This window comes from Odocoileus virginianus, chromosome 20 (genome assembly GCF_023699985.2).
Source record: "Odocoileus virginianus isolate 20LAN1187 ecotype Illinois chromosome 20, Ovbor_1.2, whole genome shotgun sequence".
In the NCBI taxonomy this organism is placed as follows: Eukaryota; Metazoa; Chordata; class Mammalia; order Artiodactyla; family Cervidae; genus Odocoileus; species Odocoileus virginianus.
This window is the reverse complement of record NC_069693.1, coordinates 43637434-43660017: the sequence shown is the minus strand read 5'-3', so window position 1 is coordinate 43660017 and position 22584 is coordinate 43637434.

Sequence of the window (22584 nt, the reverse complement as noted above, 5' to 3'; positions counted from 1 at the left end):
ATGGATTTATAGGCCATGATGAGGGATTTGGATTATATTTTTAAAGCAATGAGAAATCATCAGTGAGCTTTTAGGAAGATTTTGTGATCTACCTTGAGCTTTAAAAGCATTGTTCTTAAAAAAAAAAAAAAAAAGCATTGTTCTGGCAGCAGAGAGGAAAGGGGGTTGGAGAGAAAGAGCAAATATGAGGGTATCAATGGGAAGAGGATGGCAGATGGGAGGTTGTTGACTGGTTCAGTGTCCAGCTCAGCCTCCCCAAACCTTCCTGTATGACAGAGGCTGCAGAAGACCAGGTTCCAGCTCAGGTTGTGTAGCAGATAATGTTCCATCAAGCACACACATCTGGGAGGTCCAGAAGCCAGCAAGATTGGTCATGGCCATTGGCTCTCCTGGCAGCAGCAGCCCAATGTCAGGCACCAGAAAAATGGCAACTTTATTTCCTTTGTGACCTCAGATCACATCTAATGTGGTATTCTTAGAGGCAGAGTTTATAGTGATGGCTCCCTGATTCTCCATCTTCCTGATGGTGGTAGGGGAGCAATTCCCCTGCTGGGCCCATCTTGTTGTATTGTTCTGGATGTCACTTCTGGAAACCTAGCCCAGAGCCTTCCAGTCCTTCCAAGATTGTGCAAGCTCCGTGTTTCCTGTATTAAATGGCAACCCACTCCAGTATTCTTGCCTGGGAAATCCCACGAACAGAGGGGCCTGGTGGGCTACAATCTATGGGGTCGCAAAGAGCCAGACATGACTTAGTGACTAAACAACAATACATAAAAGCTAAAGTGGTTTCTACTTGCAACTAACCCCTGACTGATATAAAGATTATAGATAGAGACATGGAGATGACTGTGATATTTTAGATGAGAAACGATGACTAAACTAGCATGCTGTCATGGGAAAATATGTAGAGGGATATATCTGAGAGATATTTAAGAAATTGAATGAACAGGGCTCAGTGATTGATTGAATATGTGGCTGGGGAGGAGTGACAAGTGACTCATAAATTATTGACTTGAGAAATTCTGTGAGTGGTGATATTTCTTAAGTCTATCAAGTTGGCACTGGACCAATTTGGGTAGAAAAACTAGGCATTTGATTCTGGGCATATTCTGTTTAAGGCATATTTAAAGTAGCCAGAAGAACATGTAGCAAAATCTGTTGAATATATGAGTCTGGAGTTCAAAGGAAAGGCACGAGTTGAATATTTTGTGAATCCATTGTATAAGGATGGTAATTAAAGCCTTGGAAATGCATGTAGTAGCTTAGGGCACATTCAGAGTGAGAAAAACTAAGGCTCCAGATAGATCTGAGAGAGAGAGAGAGAGAGAGAGAGAGAGAGAGAGAGAGAGAGAGATTATCATTTAATGGGCACTGAAAGAAGAGGAAGTCAAAAAAGAGCCAGAAAGGGGCAGCTGGATAGGCAGGGGGAATGCAAACAGAGAGAAGCCAAGAAAAGGGAATGCACTGAAGACTGAGGGGGAGAACCAAGTAGGATAGGAACTGAAAGTCATCCATTAGATTTAGTAGCATTTTGAGGTCAGAGGTAAAGTGGCAGGGAAGAGTCCAGATTGGAGTGGGCTGAGAAAAGATAGGAGGAGAGGAAATGGAGGAGACACATGTAAACAGCACCACGGGGCAGCGTTCACCAGCTCATATGTCAGGAGAGCCCAAAATAACAATAAGAATGGTAGGCACATGTTGAAAGGGCTCACTTCTGGTCATATCTTGAGTTGTCCATGATCTTTCCATAAGGTGGATGGACACTTTATAGTCTACATATGAAGGAGAAATGTAACCATGAAAAAAATTACGTAAAATCTCTGACAATCTAATGCTGAAGTTTGACTATGAGAGAGAAGAGAGAGGAAGTCAGTAGCTGGAAAGAAGGTAGGGCTGAGAGAAGATTTCGTTTTTTAAGATAGAAGAAGCTTGAGCTTGTTTCAGTTCTGATGGGATGAGCCAAGAAAAGAGAAAGGACTGTTGATTCTTAAAGATTCCTGGGAAGACAGAACGGCACAGGATCCAGAACACTGGAGGAGGGAAGCACTGGCCTTGAGTAAGAGCAGGGATCACTCCGTTCCAATGAGAGGAAAGGAAGGAAAGAAGTCAATGGCCATCTTATGTCAAGTTCCCTAGCAGTAAAGCTTGCAATGGGGATTTTGTGCTACTGATTTACTTCGGGAGTCTTCTCAAGAAAAACATGGAAGGCAGTATGGGAAGCAGGGGTTTGAAGGGAAAAAAGCTAAGCAATGGTGTGGTTTCAGAAATTCAGCCTCAGCCCAACCCCTCAAGGAGCTCTGACTTGTGAACTGTTCCTGCTGAGTTTGTCTTCCCTTGAGGCAAAGGGGCTGGACCTTTATAACCCTACACCATTACCCATCAGCTGCTGTCTTGCATCTCTGGGTAAGGCGGCTTCCATAAACCAAGGGCGATCTTTTAGGAAGGGTGAAGGAGTAAGCCATTAGCAGCCAACTCGCACAGCAGCTGGGGTATGGGTGTGCCTCCCCGTTAAGGGTATCTGGGTGGGGTCTCAATAACAGATATATAGGAGTAGTGCAAGAGCATTGACATATTTGGATTTAAGGATAAATAGAAAGTAAGGAGGCAAGGGAATCTGAGCTTTAAGAAGAGGAGAAAGTGTTGAAAATAATAGGAATATCAACTGACTAGGAAAACCTAGTAGAACTCCCTATACAGTTGAGGGTGGTGGCCATGAGTTTCTAATGGTACCAATGAGCCAACTTGTGTTATTTCCTCCATTGGTACCCAGTAGTCCAGATGCAGCCATGAGAAAGCAGTTAGATTCATCTGGAGCGGGAGTCAGAGTAGGTGCTTTGAAACGGCAGAAGATAAAGGAAGTTTAGGCACTAGTTATGGCCCTTTGTGTCTAGCTGGTGTAAGGATAAGAAGAGAAAACTGATGGAGAGAGAGAAAACAGGTAAGAGCCAAGGGCTGGAGGTCTCCATGAAGTTGGAGAAAAGACCTGGTGGGGGCTTGTTGAGTGAAACAGCTTAAATGATAGATTTTTATGGGCATTTTAGAGAGCACTTTGAACCTTTGATCTGAGAGAGTGAACCATGGGAAAGGATGGCTGACTTGAGCACAATATCAGAGTCATCAGTGAATAGGGATAGAAATGACAGAGAAATTAAAAGTGTGGCAAAGTCGTGTGGAGACTATTGCAATGAGAAGCTGCATGCCTCCGAGGTGGAGGGATTGTACTTCCTTTCAAGGCTGTGGGGATGCCCCAAGTCTTATGGCAGGATTTGGTCACTGGGCTCCTTCAGTAACCTATGATCATTTGGGTTTCTGTCTCTACTGTGTCCTAGAACTTCTCAAACTCTATTTTTCCCCTTGAAGTACAAGGAATTCAGCTGGGTATTGTATTCAGAAGGGAGAGCCAAGAGTCTGTGATCCAAGGCAGGCATTTCAGCCACAGTGGATCCTTGTATCCTTAGGGTCACTACCAAAATAGCATCACTTTAGGGCACTGTCAGAGGGCATGGAACCTATTTTCTTTGGGGAATAATTTGGTGTAAAAAACTATGCCTTCAGGAGCTTTGGGAGCAGGTAAGCTCCCTCCTTCCTTCCCATCTTGGGAATGAGGCAGCACATTCAGTGATTTCATGACTGAACTTCGGGATCCAATTTGCCTGACTTGATTCTCAGTGTGATATTCTAGCTCTATACACGTGTTTCCTCCTCTGTGAAATGGAGACAATTATACTAAATTCTTAACAAGTTTTTGATAAGAAGCTGCCATGTTGGGACTCTTAGCATAGTTTCAGGCATATGGAAACTCCTCACTAATAGTTAGCCGTTAGTATTTTTACAAAAGCCCACCTCCTTTCACAGGTGTCCTGGAAACACTGGCCTTTAGAGTCAGTATGGGCCCAAACTCTGGCTTCTCTACTTGTTGGTTGTATGGTATGGACAATTTATTTACATCTTAGAACCTTCATTTCTTTATATATAAAATGGGAGTAAGCATCTAGAAACAAAGAATAGAATGATGATTGCCAGGGGCTGTGGGGAGGGGATTGGAAGTTGCTGACTAATGGGCATAAAAGTTCAGTTATGCAAGATGTTTAAGTTCTAGAGATCTGCTATGTGACTTTGTGCCTGTAGATGACAATACTATATTGTGCACTTAAATATCTGTTAAGAGGGTAAGATCTCATGTTAGGAGTGCTTACCACAATAAACAATCAAAAATGTTAAGTAGTCAATGTGAAAAAAGTGGAGTAATAATAGTTTTATAAGGATCAAATGAGATATGTATATAGGAAACTGAGTGGTCAGCTGCTGTTCACACTTTTTTTTTTGGCCGCACCAAATGGCTTGCAGGATCTTAGTTCCCAAACCAAGGACAGAATCTGGGACTCTGGCAGTGAAAGTGCAGAGTTCTAACTACTGGATGGTCAGGGAATTCCCATGTTGACACTTTTTAGTGTTTCTGTTTGGAAATGTAACAGTGTTAACACTGCTGATAAGAACTAGTTAATTGGGCTTTTGGTACAAAATCCAAGGTCTTTTGACCAAAGTATCTTAAGGTTTTTCAACACTGAGAATGAACAGAGGAAAACAAGCTTATACTCACATGTTCAGGGTGTAAGAGGATATGGATGTTTAAGCAGCATGGAGCCTCTTATTTTTGCTGAATGAAAGTCCACAGGAGCCCCTAGAGTCCATCCAGCTTACCCATCCTTTTCACATGGGGAGCTTTGGCCTCAGAGGATGATGGGGCTGTCTCGGTGTTGGGGTGGTACCTGCACTGTGGTTTCAAGTTGTATCACAACCACATAAACCTTGCCAGTAAATTACTAACTCAACTACACAAGAAAAAGAGGCAATTTACTTTCATTAAGGACAAAATGACACGGATTTCACTGAGTCAGAGAAATGCTCCCACCAAAGGTACTGGACATTGAACAATTTGGTTGGCGGATGAGTTTCCGTGTGTTTTTCTACTTGTTCTCTGAGATCACTCCTCCCACCTGATGGATGTGCTATAGTCATGATAGGATCTCAGCATGAAGACCCACGGCAATTTCTGATCCAAGGGGAGAATTTAATTGAATTTATCCCAGAATGTAAGTGGGAAGATACTTTCCCCAGAATCATTTCTATTCTTATCTTGAATCCTTCATTGACCTGAGTTGCATCTCAAAGGCGAGGAATCATTATAAAAGAAATGTCATGTTTCAAAAAAAAAATCATGTATAGGTTCCTTGGCAGGAGGAAAACTCCTTTTTAAAACCTATGATTGTTTTGTTTTTCTTCACCCAGAATGGACTGTGTCACACGAATCAGTCCACATGAGCTGCACATTCAGATCATCTATACACCTCATTGTACTCCACCACCTCGATGTTTTATTCATCAGCACCTGCTTCTCTGTCACTGAAACTTGTTTTGCTTAGAGTAGCTTCCTTTCAGCCTTTTATCAAATAATCTCCAGTTCTCCATTAATAATTTGACAGGAAAAGACTGGAGATGGTGTTCTGCACAGTGTGACAAATATGCCAGCTATTTCATTTGAATTACAGCCATGGAATGTCTACCTTTGCAATCAGTGATTTTCTTGCTTTCTTGGATGATAATAATTTTTTATTACAAGTAGTGCTCAACAAACTCAATAACATTCCCTGGTGATTTTCTATAACAGCATCCATACAGAAGTATAATTTCAAAGTCCCTCTGATCTCATTCAGCTTTATGCTGTTAGATTAAATGTCAAAGTTGTCCTTGTACCATCTGCAAGATTTCTTCTATTCTGAATACTCTTAGTTTGCTCTCAATTATCTGGTGAATCATTCTATACATTTGTCACTAGTATCAACTTTTTAACTGAAAGCTGTTCAACATAATTTATTTTGCCTCTAGCTTTAATGATATAGCAGTAAAATTGACTCCCAAGTGTCATGAACTATAGAGGTAGATCAAGAGGGGAGAAAGCTTGATTTTTAAAAACATCACACATATCCCTTACAGTTGTGACTAATGCAAGTGTCTCATAATGTCTTTTTTAAAAAAATAAATTTACTTATTTTAATTGGAGGCTAATTACTTTACAATATTGTAGTGGTTATTGCCATACATTGACATGAATCAGCCATGGGTGTGCACGTGTCTGCCAGTCCCGAACCCCCGCCCACCTCCCTCCCCATCCCATCCCTCTGGGCTGTCCCAGTGTACCGGCTTTGAGCGCCCTGTTTCATGCATCGAACTTGGACTGGTCATCTAGTTCACATATGGTAAAATATACATGTGTCAATGCTATTCTCTCAAATCATCCCACCCTCACCTTCTCCCACAGAGTCCCAGAGTCTGTTCTTTATATCTGTGTCTCTTTTGCTGTCTCATATATAAGGTTGTCGTTACCATCTTTCTAAATTCCATATATATGCATTAAAACATGTTAGTTTATATTTTTCTTAATATATATCAACAAAAAGTTGAAAATAAGTGCTTAATGGGTTAAAGGTAAAAAGCACCTTGAAGATAGCAAATATTGGAAGTAATTCAAATATCCATGTACAGAGGATTGGTTAAACAAATATATTAATAATAGTCCATGCTATGAATATGTAGCTATTAAAGAGTGCAGCAGGTCAAAAGCATTAAAAGGGATAGAATTTTTGTTAGCAAAAATTATAATACACAAAGAAGAAAATAATAGATATGAATCCTTATGAAATAAAAAACTAAGTAAGAAAATATGTATAATAGAAATGCTTAGAAATGCATGAAGTATTTGATAGAACCATATTAGTACTGAGAGACTTTGATCCAGGTCTTTTGGAATATGATAGATCAACTAAACAGAACAAAAAGGGAGGCTTCCCTGTTGGCTCAGGGGTAAAGAATCTGCCTGCCAATGCAGGAGACACGGGTTCGATCCCTGGTCTGGGAAGATCCCACATGATGCGAAGCAAATAAGCCTGGTTGCCACAACTACTGAGCCTGCGCCCTAGAGCCCAGGAACCACAACTGCTGAGCCCGTGCACCTCAGCTTCTGAAGCCTGCCTGCCCTAAAGTCCATGCTCTGCAGCACGAGAATCTTCCCCAAAGAGAAGCTTCTGAACCAAAACAGAGTAGCGCCCACTCACCGCAACTAGAAAAAAGCCCGCACAGCAGTGAAGACCCAGTGCAGATATAAATAAATACCCAACATCAAAAAGGCATAAATGACATGAATACCACAATTGACAAATTTGAAGTACACTTGGTATACTACAGATAGAGAACACACATTTCTACATTTTTTGGATATGCTCACAAATTATTTATAAACACTGGCCCTTTACTTGGTTATAAACAAAAGCCTTAAATTCTTCAACTATAAACATTTTTGGACCACAGTGCAGTAAAAAGATAAATCAATGAAATAAAAATCATCCCCCGAAAAACCCTACTTTGAAAATTTTAAAAAGCTGCCTTTAAAATAGTTTTTTTGCTCAAAGAAAAAGATCAAAAATTTCTTTCTGATTGAAAGTGAAAGTGTGCTCAGTCATGTCCAGCTTTTTGCCACCCCATGGACTGTAGCCTCCCAGTCTCCTCGGTCCATGCGATTCTCCAGGCAAGAATACTGGAGTGGGTAGCTATTCCCTTCTCCAAGGGATCATCCCGATCCAGGGACTGAACTCAGATCTCCTGTATTGCAGGCAGAGCTGTTACCTTTTGAGCCTCCAGAGATGTAAATTATTTATCTTCAAACCTTTAGAATGATGTTTTTAACATAGGATCAAAACATGTCACCCCCCTGTTTAAAACACCTCAGTCTATTTCCATAGCAACTTGAATAAAAATCCAGATTTCTTTCATGGCCTTCAAGTGCCTCCATAACCTGTTCCTGCCTAACTCTCCAACCTCACCGCTTACATCTCTACCTTCTATCAGTCCCCTGCAGCTGCACTGCCTTTCCTTTCAAGCAGCAGAGTGCCAAGGTAATTCTCATCTTAGCTTTTGCTTATTTATTTTTTCTGCCTGAGAATTGCTTCTTCATACCAGTGCTATCCAATAGAACTTTCTGTGATGATGGAAATATTCTGTATCTGTTCTGTCCAATATACTAGCCACTAGCCACATGTGGTTCTTGAGCACTTGACTTGTGAATAGGGCAACCAAGGAACTGGATTCTAAGCTTAATTAAAATTTTTTAACTTATAAAAATTTATTTTAACTAATGAAATTTGGGTAGCTAGTGGTCATTTTGGACATTACAGTTCTAAACATTTGCCAAGCTGTTTCTTATCATTCAAATTTCATTCATCAATATTTCAACATAAATATTACCTCAAAGAAACTTTCAGCAGGTGATCAAATAAATCTTCACGATTCAGTCTTCATAAGTTGTGTGTTTCTGGGAATTTATCCATTTTTTAAAGTTATCTAACTTGTTGATATAAAATTATTCCTAGTATTCTCTTATAAACATTTTTTTAATTTCTGAGGCGTCAGTTATAATGGCCCAGATTTCATTTCTAATTTTAGTCAAGACTTCAATTTTTTTTTTCTCTTAAGTTAAATAAGAGTTTACCAATTTTGTTGATCTTTTAAAAAGATCAACTCTTAGTTTGGTTGATTTTTTTCTGTTTTTGTATTTTCCATTCCATTTACCTCTGCTCTAATTTTTATTATTCCCTCCTCCTTGGTAACTTCGGCTTTAGTTCGTTTTTCTTTTTCTAGTTCTTTGAAGAGTAACTTTACTTTACTTGAGTAACTTTCAAGTTGTTGACTTGAGATATTTTTTTCTTTTTTAATGTAAACATTTATAGCTATAAACTTCCCTCTTAGCATTGCTTTCATTGCATTCAATAATTTTGATATTTTGTGTTTTTACTTTCATTTGTCTAAGGATATTTTCTAATTTCCTTTTGACTTCTTTTTTGACCCTTTTTGTTGTTAAAGAGTGTGTTTAATTTCCACATATCTATGGATTTTCCAGTTTTCATTCTATTAATTTCTAATTTTATTCCATTGTGATCAGAAAAGATACTTTGTATGCTTAGTTTCTTGAAATTGTTAAGACTTGTTTTGTATAATAGTCTGTCCTGGAGAATATTCCATGTGCATTTTAGAGAAATGTATATTCTGTTATTGTTTGGTGGTGTGTTTTGTATACATACATTAAGCCTAATTGGCCTATAGTGTTATTTATGCCCTCTTTTCCCTACTGATATTCAGTCTAGTTTTCTATCCATAACTGAATGTGTGATATTGAAGTCTCCTGCTATTGGGCTTCCTTGGTGTCTCAGATGTAAAGAATCTGCCTACAATGCAGAAAACCCAGCTTTGATCCCTTAGTTGGGAAGATTCCCTGGAGGAGGTAATGGCTACCCACTCAAAGTTTTCTTGCCTGGAGTATTCCATGGACAGAGGAACCTGGGGGGCTACAGTCCGTTTGTGTGATATTGAAAGTGTGATGTCGAAGTCTCCTACTATTATTGTGTTGCTGTTTCTCCCTTCAATTCTGTCAAAGTTTGCTTTACATATTTAGGAGCTCTGAGGTTTAAGGTATAAATGTTTATCATTGTCATATCTTCTTGGTGAGTAGACCCTTTTATCCCTTATAATGTCCTTATTCATTTCTTGTAAGAGTTTTTGACTTAAACTTTACTTTGTCTGATATTTGTATAGCCACTCCTGCTCTCTTCTGGTTACTATTTAAAAGCATGGAATATCTTTTTCCATTCTTTGATTTTCAGCCTTTGTGTCCTTAAATATAAAGCAAGTCACCTGTAGATAGTATATTGTTGGATACTATTTTAATACATTCAGTCAGCCTCTGTCTTTTCACTGGTGAGTTTAATCCATTTACATGTAAAGTAATTTCTGATAGGGAAAGGCTTACTATTGCCATATTGTTAACTTTTTTGTGTATCTTATAACATCTGGGGGACAAAAAAATCTTTTTACCCCTCCTTTCCTCTCTTACTGTCTTCTTTTATATTTTATAGTGATATGCTTTGATTTTCTTCTACATATATTCTCTAAACATTTTCATTGTGGTTACTGCTGCAATGACATAAACCATCTTGAAGTTACAGCATTCTATATTAAACTGATAATTTCAATCACATACAAAAACTCCATTCTTTACAAATTCACCCTACCTCCCCACTTTATGCTACTGATGTCACAAATTACACCTTCAGATATTGCATACCTAACAACATAGATTTATAATTTTATTTCTAATTCCATGCAACAAAATTACAATAATAATACAATAATATAGTTTACACATTTGTTCATGTATTTTACCTTTACTGGAGAAGCATTTATTTTTGTACAGCTTCATGTTACTGTCCACCATCTTTTTGTTTCAGCTAAAAGGACTCCCTTTAGCATTTCTGGTAGAACAGGTTTAGTAGTGAACTCTCTCAGCTTTTGTTCATCTGGGAAAGTTTTAATTTCTTCTTCATTTTGAAGGATAGTTTTGCCAGATACAGCATCCTTGAATAGATTCTTTTTTCTTTCGGCATTCATAATATATTATCCCACTGCCTTCTGGCACGTTAGGTTTCTGCTGATAAAAAACAACTGAGAATCTTATAGAGGACCAGTTGTACCTAACAAGTCGATGTCTTTTCCTGTTTTCTAAAAAGTATATATATATTTATGTATATATATAAAACAGCTTTTCTATCTATTATACTTGGAAAAGTCTTGAGAAAGAATAACAAAAAAGATGGAAAAATTGAAAAGCATAAACTAAATGAAATGGGATCACTGAAGGTGAAAGAGAAAAAGTGAAACCAACTAGATAACTAGATAAAAGTAAAAGACCATCATATAGTTCAGTTGTTTTTAAATATGGTTGCTCATTAGATTCACATCTGGATCTTTGGAGAAAAAAACAGTACCTGGATATTTGTATTTTACAAAAAAAAAATCCAAGAAAATTCTAAAGTGCATCTGGATTTTAAAAAGTGATTGATTTTTAAAACTGTTAAAAATTAATAGAATGAATAGACAGAAAAGTAGAAGGATATTTGTTGTTTGGTCGCTAAGTCATGTCTGACTCTTTGTGATCCCATGGACTGCAGCATACTATGCCTCCCTGTCCCTCATTATCTCTCGGAGCTTGCCCAAGTTCATGTCCATTGAATTGGTGGTGCCATTCAACCATCTCATTCTCTGTCTCCCCCTTCACCTTCTGCTGACAATCCTTCCGAGCATCAGGGTCTTTTCCAATGAGTCGGCTCTTCACATCAGGTGGCCAAAGTATTGAACTTCAGCTTCAGCATCAGTCCTTCCAATGAGTATTCAGGGTTGATCTCCTTTAGGATTGACTGGTTTGATCGCCTTGCTGTCCAAGGGACTCTCAAGATTCTTCTCCAGCACCACAGTTCAAAAGCATCACTGATAACTTCTTCTACATAAAGAAGTTGGACCTTCTTTATGGTCCAACTCACATCTGTACATGACTACTGAAAAGACCATAGCCTTGACTATATGGACCTTTATTGACAAAGTGATGTCTTCATTTTTTAAAATACTGTCTAGGTTTGTTATAGCTTTCCTCACAACCTGCAGTGATTTCAGAACCCAAGAAGAGAAAATTTGTCATTGCTTCCACCTTTCCCCCCTCTATTTACCATGAAGTGATGGGACTGGATGCCATAACCTTAGATATTATTTTGTTTTAATACTGAATTCTAAGCCGGCTTTTTCACTCTTCTCTTTCACCCTCAAGTGACTCTTTAGTTCCTCTTTGCTTACTGCCATTAGAATGATATCATCTGCATAAAAAGTTTGTTTATATTTCTCCTGGCAGTCGTGATTCCAACTTGTAACTCATCTACCCTGGCATTTCTCATGATGTACCCTGCATATAAATTAAATAAACAGGGTGACAACACACAGCCTTGTCTTACTCCTTCCTCAATTTTGAACCAGTCAGTTGTTCCATATGAGGTTCTAACTGTTGCTTCTTGACCTGCGCACAGGTTTCTCAGGAGGCAGGTAAGATGGTCTAGTATTCCCATCTCTTTAAGAGTTTTCCACAATCTGTTGTGATCCACACAGTCAAAGGCTTTACCATAGTCAATGTAACAGAAGTAGATGTTTTTTCCTGAAATTTCCTTGCTTTCTCTTTGATCCAGCGAATGCTGCAATTTGATCTCTGGTTCCTCTACCTTTTCTAAACCCAGCTTGTATGTGTGGAAGTTCTTGATTCAAGAACTGCTGAAATCTAGCTTGAAGGATTTTGAGCATAACCTTACTAACATGGGAAGTGAGCACAATTTTCTGGTAGTTTAAACATACTTTAGTACCCAGTTCTTGAGAACTGGGATGAAGTTCTGGTCCTGTGGTCACTGTTGGGTTTTCCAAATTTGCTGACATATTGAGTGAAGCACTTTAACAGCATCATCCTTTAGGATTTTAAAGAGCTCAGCTGGAATTCCATCACCACCACTAGCTTTATTGGCAGCGATGCTTCCTAAGACCCACTTGACTTCACACTCCAGGACATCTGGCTCTAGGTGAGTGACCACACCATCATGGTTATCTGGGTCATTAAGACCTTTTTTATACGGTTCTTCTATGTATTCTTGCCATCTCTTCTTGATCTCTTCTGCTTCTTTTAGGTTTTTACCCTTTCTGTCCTTTATTGTGCCCATCTTTGCATGAAATGTTCCTTTGATATCTCCAATTCTCCTGAAGAGATCTCGTCTTTCCCCTTCTGTCATTTTCCTCTATCTTCTTGCACTGTTCATTGAAGAAGGCCTTCTTGTCTCTCCTTGCTATTCTCTGGAACTTTGCATTCAGTTGGGTATACCTTTCCCTTTCTCTCTTACTTTTCACTTCTTTCTTTTCTCAGCTATTTGTAAAGCCTCCTTAGACAACCACTTTGCCTTCTTGCATTTCTTTTTCTTTGAGATGGTTTTGGTCACTGCCTCCTGTACAATGTAATAAACCTCTGTCCATAGTTCTTCAGGCACTCTGTCTACCAGATCTCATCCCTTGAATCTGTTCATCACCTCCACTGTATAATCACAGAGGATTTTATTTAGGTCAGAGTTGAATGACCTAGTGGTTTTCCCTCACTTTCTTTAGTTTAAAACTGAATTTTGCTATGAGGAGCTGATGATCTGAGCCACAGTCAGCTCTAGGTCTTGTTTTTGCTGACTGTATAGAGCTTCTCCATTTCTCCATCTTTGGCTGCAAAGAATATAATCCCTCTGATTTTGGTATTGACCACCTGGTGGTGTCCATGTGTAGAGTTGTCTCTTGTGCTATTGGACGAGTATGTTTGCTATGACTACTGTGTTCTCTTGGCAGGCTTCTGTTGCATTTTGTACTCCAAGGCCAAACTTGCCTATTACTCCAGGTATCTCTTGACTTCCTACTTTTGTATTCCAACCCCCTATGAAGTAGAGGCATCCTTTTTGGGTGTTAGTTCTAGAAGGTCTTGTAAGTGTTCATAGAATTGGTCAACTTCAGCTTTTTGGCATTAGCAGTTGGAGCGTGGACTTGGATTACCGTGGTACTGAATGTTTTGCTGTGAAAATGAACAGATATCATTCTGTCATTTTTTAAAATTGCAGGTACTGCATTTTGGACACTTCTGTTGATTATGAGAGCTACTCCATTTCTTCTATAGGATTTTTGCCCACAGTAATAGATATAACGTCATCTGAATTAAATTCACTCATTCTCATCCATTTCAGTTCACTGATTCCTAAGATGTCAATGTTTACTCTTGCCATCTCCTGCTTGACCACGTCTGATTTACCTTGATTCTTGGACTTAGAATTCCAGGATCCTATGCAATACTATTCTTTACAGCACTGGATTTTACTTTCTTCACCAGACACGTCCACAACTAAGCGTTGTTTCCACTTTGGCCCAGCCACTTCATTCTTTCCTCTGCTCTTCACCAGTAACATATTGTGTCCAAGTAGCTATCAACAGGTAAATGGATAAGACTATCACTAAGCCATAAAAAAGAATGAAATTTTGCCATGTGCAGCTATAGGGATGGACTTGGACGGCATTATGCTAAGTGAAATAAGTCCGACAAAGACAAAAAACTGTATGTTGCCACTTCTATGTGGAATCTAAGTACTGAAACAAATAAAATGAATATTACTAACAGAAATAGACTTACAGATATAGAGAACAAACTAGTGGTTACCAGTGGAGAGAAGGAAGGGGGAGGAGCAAGACAGAAGCAAGGGATTAAGAGGTACAAGTGACTGTATAAAATAAATAAGCTACAAGGCTATATTGTAAAACACTGGGAATGTAGCCAATATTTTATAATAAGTTTAAAGAGAGTATAATCCATAAATATAGTGAATGAATATGTTGTACACCTGAAACTAATACAATAAAATTAATTAAAAATGAAAGCTTGTTTGAGTATTTCCTAAGGACTCTGCACAATTAATATAGGATACAGAGAGTCTGGACTAGACCAATTAGATCACATGAGTTTTATTTCTCTTTTAAGGTGCAGAGACAAGAAACTTCAAATCTCAGAGTGCTGTATTTTCCAATAGGAAACCCATATTTTTTTTTTTTTTTGTCTAAAGTAATTTTCCCTGTACTATAAATTCTTGAGCAAAGAAAGGAAAATCTGAAGGCCACATTCTAGGTAATCTTGGTCAAAACATTTCCCTTGGATGATTCAGATAATTGGGCCTGGGACAAATGTTTCTCTGAATTATTCATATAGTATCCTCAGCTTTCCACTTCATTTTTTAGACATAGCTCTAGGCTCTGTTTATTTAGTCTGTTTATTTTAACCCTGTTTGTTTAACATATACTCTGATCACATCATGTGAAATGCCAGGTTGGATGAGTTACAAGATGGAATCAAGATAGGTGGGAGAAACGTCGACAACCTCATATACAGATGATACGACTCTAATGGCAGAACACAAAGAGAAACTAAAGAGCCTCTTGATGAGGGTGAAGGAGAAGAGTGAAAGCGCCAGCTTAAAACTAAATATTAAAAAAAAAAACAAAACACTAAGATCATGGCATTTGGCCCCATTACTTCATGGCAAATAGAGGGGGGAGGTGGAGTGCTGCTTTCCATGGGGCCACAAAGAGTCAGACATGACTGAGAGACTGAACTGAACTGAGAGACACATTTCCTTTCCTTGGGCTCTAAAATCACTGTGGATGGTGCCTACAGTCATGAAATCAGAAAATATTTGCTTCTTGGCAGGAAAACTATGACAAACCTAGACAATGTGTTGAAAAGCAAAGACATTGCTCCGGCGACAAAGGTCCATATAGTCAAGGCTATCGTCTTCCTAGTGGTCATGTACAGTTGTGAGAGAAGAACCATAAAGAAGATAGCGTGCCAAAGAATTGATACCTTCAAACTGTGGTGCTTGAGAAGACTCCTGAGAGTCCCTTGGACAGCAAGGAGATCAGACCAGTTAATCTTAAGGGAAATCAACCCTGAATACTCATTGAAAGGACTGGTGCTGAAGTTGAAACGCCAGTATTCTGGTCATCTGATGTGAAGAGCTGACTCATTACAAAAGTCCCCGATGCTGGGAAAGACTGAATGCAGGAGAAGGGGATGACAGAGGATGAGATGGCTGGATAGCATCACCGATGCAATGGACGTGAAATTGGGCCAATTTCAGGTGATGGTGAGGGACAGGGAAGCCTGGTGTGCTTCAGTTCATGGGGTCACAAGAGTTGGACCCGACTGGGCAACTAAACAACAACAGCTCTAGGCTCTAGGCACAGGGTCCCACGGGGTTCTTTACCGAGGTCATCATTGTTCTGTCTGTACCACACACTCTCTTCTGAGCATAGTGCCCCTTTTTCTGTGGTGATTCCCTCTGCTGATCCCAGTTCTCTGCTTTCACAGCCACAGAGTTGTGTCAACAACTCAAGGCCAATTGGAGTTCTTTCCTAGGATATTTTTGAAATTGAGTTGGGGCAACGATGTGGCTTCTCAGTATGAAGTGAGACTCAATTTCAATCATGTTGTTTATCATGGATCAGAGAGAATGAAACTAACACATAGAAAGTGGCACAGAAAAAAACAAAAAACAAAGCTCTTAGCCTTGTTCCTTGGCCTGGTTGTATCCTCCTTGCTCTTACAACATTATATGAACCTGCACTTCCCCCTCTTTTAACCCAAGCTGATTCAAATTGTGTTTCTGTCATTTGCAACCAGAAGAACCTTGTCATGTTCAGTCCTTCAAGTGTATACAAACAATTTTGGGGGAACCAAATTCTCAAAGAGTTCAGAGATCCAAGGCAAATTAAGAATCTTTTTTCTATGCTCTCTAGTAGGCTATTTGCCATATCTTGTCCATGTCTTTTTTTTTTTTTTTTGGTCTTTAGGTTCTTTGTCCAGAGATCAGGCCTACTAATCCAGGGTATGCTAAACCAGGGATTATTGCTTCAGAGAGAAAGTTCTGGAAGGGGCTTCTACCTGGAAGAAAAAGCTATGGGGAGTGTAATGAGTCCCCTGTTGTCTATAAGGAGAGACACAGGGATTGTGTGAGAGGCATCCTTGCAGAGCACAGGTTCTGGAATCTATGGCTGAATTTGAACCCCAGCTCTCCCTAAAACTGACTATATAGACTTACAGAATTTATTTACTTGCTCTGTGCTCTAGTTCACTTGTCTGTAAAATGGGGAGGCCTATAGCCACCAGACACTCCAGACCACCATCTTATCAGCTAAAGAACAAACAGAAAGAAAAGGCTTTCCCCTAATAATTCTAGTAAAAGTCCCAGCAGTGAGTCTGGAGGGCCAGCCTTGAGTCATATGCCCTTTTATGAATCAACCAGGGGAAATAGTCTGAATGGGTATCTCTGCGTCAAATGGCCATTGGTGAAATTGGAGAAAAGGCAGTGCTTAAAAGCCACACAATCTAAGAGTGGAGGCTGCATGGTTCCTCAAAGGAAGTCCGACTTTCTTGAGCAGCATAAAGAAAAATAGACACAGCTTTCTGGTGGTAGTCTGTGAGCCTCATGCTTTTCTGAGCACACAGTAGGCGCTCTACAAGCACACAGTAGGTGCTCAATAAATAATCTTCCCTTTAACCTGCTAGCACCAAGCCTGACTAATATTGAAAACTCCTTGATTCTCAATACTATGACCCCATCCTGCTTTTTTAGGCAGAAAAGTCTAGAGAAATACTCGGATCAGAAATATAGCATAACACTTGAAAAACCTTTCTCTCACTTTTTCAAAGTTGCAAATGGTGCTCAGTAGCCTTAGCCTCAGGCTTTGAGCAGCAGGCTGCAAGGTATCTTGGGAAACTCAGATGGGACTAATAAGTCATCCACTAATAAGTCCATGTGGATCACATGACTCAAGGCTGGCCATAAATACATCGTCAAATACGGACCAGGTCCAGCGCTGTCAGTTTGAACAAGGCTTTATGGGGGACACCATGTAGGGTGCCAGCGTCCCTGTGGGGACACTGCTGCCGTGGATTTGCGGCCCCCAACCAGCCTGGGATGCAGACCTCCCAGGACACAGTTGGGGTTTGCTCTTCAGTTAATAACGCTGCGGAAAGGAAGTGTTTGCCTGCCTGTGAGTCTGCTCAAGCTCAAATGCCGAGGCAGTTCTTTAAAGGCAAGGATAATCTGACCAATATAATAACACAGATGGAGTCCACCTGGTTAAATGTCACGAAATAAGGGAATTAGGATAATAACAAGAATGAAGAGAAAACCTCCCTTGGTTTTCTCGCCAGCAGCTCTGAGGCTGTTCCAACTAGGGAGTGCTGCAGCCTGGCTCAGAGAAGGAGAGCTAGTGACCAGGGACCTGGGATTCCTTCAGCAGGTGTGAATTTGAGGCAGGGGGTTTTGAAAAAATTTTGGTCTTTGCTCCCTTTTTTGAAATATAAGACTAATAATGGGAAGAATCACCTTATCAGACCCTAACAGGTAACCTTTTGTTGGAAAGAGAGAGAAAGAAAAGGAGAGATGGGGAGAGAGTATATGAGCACGTGTGTCTGATACCCTGCAGATGATGATGTCATCTCTTGTTGATGGTAAAAAGGGAAGATCTGGAGAAGGGAGCAGCTCCTGGAAAGACTCATCACAGTAAGTGGGTGGGAGCAAAACAGTCCTTGAGTGGCTCTGAAATTCATGGACATCTGGTGGAGGAAGAGGAAGTGAAGGGCGTGCTAGTAAATACCGTCTGCTTTACCTGCCTGGCATCACTGGTCCCTTCTGCCTGGAATTCCTTTAGCCCTTTATGCTTGGGGTCTGTCTTAATCTTACTTGCCCCTCCTATAGCCATAGTTGATTGGTCAGAAGTGGGAACCTGACCTAAGATGGGCCAATGATAGGATCTCTATCATCCTGGCCATGACTGATTGGTCTAGGAATGAACCTTTGATCCACCTGATTCAATGAGCCTCTTCCCTAGGAATTTAGGGCTTCCCTGGTGGTTCAGAATCTGCCTGCAATGTGGGAGACCTGGGTTTGATCCCTGGGTTGGGAAGATCCCCTGGAGAAGGGAAAGGCTACCCACTCCGGTATTCTGGCCTGGAGAATTCCATGGACTGTATAGTCCATGGGGTCGCAAAGGATCAGACATGACTGAGCAACTTTCACTCACTAGGAATTTATATTAGAAACATAGATCTTCTCCACTCAATGTCTCTCTGGTGAATGAAGTAAATTTGGAGCTTCAGGGAGCCACATTCTCTGCAGTGTAGAGAAAGCCTCTCTCTGGAGAGTGAGAGATGAAGCCAAGGTATAGAAGGCAGCAGGGATGCAGGCGTTTGGAAGCATTTGAGGCCTAGCCTCCATCTGCCCCTGAGGCCAATTCTTGCCTTTCTGTGGCTGGCTGCCCAAATTTTCCTTGGATTCCCTTGGGCCTATGAACTTCCTTTATTACTTTGGCCATTTCCAGTGGCTTCAGTTACTTACAGCTGAAAATGCCTTAACAACACAGGCACTTAAAATGGTCCTAAGAAGACAGAAAGTAGAAAGGTGTTGCCAGGAGCTGGGAGGAGGGGTGATGGGGAATTAACAGGCAAAGAGTTTGTTTCTAAGATGAAGAGAGTTCCAGAGATTGGTTGCACATTGTGAATGTGCTTACCACTACTGAACGCTATGCTTAAACGTGCTTAGAAACATAAATTTTGTTACCGTATTTTACCACAATTTTTTAATGCCTCTGCAAAGAACACAACCAAAACACGCCTCCCCCAAATCTCAAAGTCAAGGGTGAACCTTGTGGCGGATTCAGACCACTGATTATTTTCTTGGTATCAGTTTTGTGACTAATCTTGAAGCTCTTTTCACTCCAGTCTGACTAGATCCCATCCCTGGTCACCTTTGTTTTGTGTGACCTCATTTTAATAACAAGGAGTCTATGAGGTCAAGCTCTAACAAGCAATTTAGAAAATACATTGGTTCCCTCAGAACCAAGTTCATTTGGTTTCTTCCAAAGCCTACTCCAGTATTCTTGCCTGGAGAATCCCATGGACAGAGGAGCTTGGCGGGCTACAGCCCATAGGGTCGCAAAGAGTCGACACGACTGAGCGACTAACACAAATCCTTGTAGAAACGATGTGGGTCTTTAGCCTTGGGGCCACCCTCCATCAACCCAGATGATGGGCAGTGGCCTGAACAGATGCACACGTGTGTGAAGAGGGCCTCAGTCTGGATGGGGGTCTCACAGAGGGCAGAAGAAGGACGCTCTGATCACAGCTCAATCTTAAAATCCTATTCTGGGCTGAAATTGTGGGGAGGGGCTTCTAATGGACACAGTGTGGTCCCCAGCGCATTCAGCACGAGTCGGCTGAATGACGGTGATAAGGGAGACAGGGCAGTGAGTCTTCCTGCTTTGGGAAGCTTTCCTCCAAGGGCTCCGCCAGAGGCAAAGCAATCAACAAAGAAAGGATTTCAACAAAGAAAACTCCCAAGCTGATTTCCCTTTACCGTGCTGAAAAGACCTATCAATCACAACTATATAGCTTTGTCCCCCAGACACCTAAATATTTTGTATTTGAGTGTATAATCTTATCCACAAACCGAGAAATCCCTTTCTTTGCAAAATGTGCTCTTAAAGGCATAAAAATCTTCAAAACATTTAAAGGGAATTGACTTGTCAAGATGGAAATCTGTCCTCCCACCCCCCGCCAAGATGTGAAAATGCAAAAAGATTTTTATAAAATGTGTGGTGAAGGTGAGTTTGCTTTTTAAGAGACACGGAAGAAGCGGTAGGGGTGGGGGATAATAGACATGCATTTCTCTTCGAGTTCAATGCAGGATGTGTTTTAAAAGTGCAAACTGCAAAATTTTAAAGTCCTTCGGCTTTAAATCTATGCTCATGTGTGTCCGTGAGCACACCCTGCTGAGGTGGTTCCACTGTCAATGCTACATATTAAGATTCTGGGCAGCAGCAAGATGATTTGATTTTACCAAATTTGGGAAGCTATTAATAAAAGCAGAATTGAAATAAATCACCATCCTGCAAATGCTGGCTGCTGGACTTTGAGGGAAGGCGAGAATCGTGAGACTGTGCAGGGTGAGAAAAAAAAAAAATGAAAACAGTTCCCTTCTGAGCATCCGGCAGGGATGCTGTAGTAAGACCACCAGCTCTCTCTGCTGGAACCAGCCGTCTTGCTGGTGTCAGGTTTGCTCAGCCCTCCTCTCAGCGCTGTGTGGATCCAGACTAGCCCTAACCCCCGCCTTGCTCTTCTTTTTTTTCTCCTTCCTTTTTCAAGGACACAGACACACACTGGAGTTCATCTGTTTCTACCTCTGGGAAAATGTGATTCACCTTTTCAAGACAGCCAGTTGCTCTGGAAGAAGTTTCTTCAGCCTCAGAAAAACTGATAAAAATACATAGTCTGCTTTTTTCTCCACACAAAATCCTTAGAAATGGGCTTGGACAAAGTTATGAAATAGATAAGGTTGCCCATAATTCCCATTGACATCACTCTTCTATGTTCAGCCTGGTTCACTTTCCTACAGTCCATGCTGGCATCATTTGACCTCTGAACCTTATCCTGGACATGAATTCCATCCCTCAGATCCTTCTTTTTTTCTAGGGAATAGCAGGTGACAGTGATGGTTATCAGATAACAAACTCTACTCAGTTAATTTTCAAGGGAAGCAATCTGTACTTTAGTTAGGACATAAATTTTTAACAAGTCCTTGCAGTGCGATTGGTGTTATTGGAGGGTATTTAAAACATAGCAGGTGTCCAGTGAGATAGGGCGATTGGGAGGCGGTTGGGGTGGTGGCACTCTCTCTGGTCCTGGCCTGCCACAAGGTTTAAATCTTGACGATTAACTTCCTTCTCACCAGGCCATGCTGGTTCACTTTCTTGCTCATGGGATTGCTGAAAACAAAAGTAACTGCCTGGTATTTTTTAAAAGGCTGATTCATGTCAATGTATGGCAAAAACCACTACAATATTGTAAAGTGATTAGTCTCCAACTAATAAAAATAAATGGAAAAAAAATGGTATATTGGTGAAAAAAAAATAAAGTGTATAAAAACAGTCTATTATTGTATATTGACTTTACATCCTGCAACCTTAAAAAAAAAAAACTTAAAAAAAAAATAAAAGGCAGGCATTATTACCTCTAACCAAAATGATAGCTCAGCAGTGGAATGAGGGGCCTATTGACCGAGAGGGCCTCCAGCTTGTGGGGGTCCCCACTGCCACCTCCCCACTAGATTTTGCTGGCGGGGAGCTAGCCTACCAGAACAACTCTGAGGAAAAGAGGTTCAGAACTTATTTTGATGCTGAGACATACAGATCTCTATCACTGACCCTGACAACTGGTAGCTTTTTAGAGGGTGTGAGTTTCTATGGAAAACCATAAAGCTGTCATTCAAAATGACCCTGATCATTGGTCAGGTAAAGTGTGTGCTCTGATGGTTCTTGCGATGACTAGTTCCAAGAAGGAGAAGATGATGGAGTTAGCTCCTGTCTGGCTTCCTGGTAGCTGGGAAGGTCTGAGATCAACAGCTGATGTAGCTCCATTACTTGCTAATAACAAAGATGTGGAGGAGAGCAGATTGTTAAATTTAACAAAACAACAACAAATCCAAAATAATTATTCAGGGAATCACATATCTGCTCTATTTGTTGAGATAATTCCCCAGCATTTTCCTGGACCAAGATCCAAATCTATTTCTTTGGCTTGTGTGTGCACATATTTGTATATGTCTAAGCCTTCAGAACAGACTTCATGGACCGGGAGAAGCCCACAAAGTGTATTTTAGATCAAAGCCAGGAAGTGTGCTCATACATGCATATTTGTACACGTGTGCATGCGAATGTGTGTGATTGATGTTGTATCCTGGCAAGACTACAGAAATTTGATGAAAAGCAGATTGAAGGCGGCATGGAATTGCCCTGTTCCCCAGCAATGCTGAGCACCTGCTATTCCCGGAAAGGCTCCAAGGCACCATGTTGTTCCCCATTCCTCTGTTTCTGCAATCACGTCTCACGAGCTGGAAGGTCCTCTTCATGACCTCTTTCCAGGCTTCGCTTAAGCATCTCTTTCAAAGCCTTCCTTGACTATAAACAGGCAGTTAGTCATTTCCCCCATGGTTCCCTCTCTACCTTGCATTCTCCTCTGATAGCACATTAAGCTCCGCCACC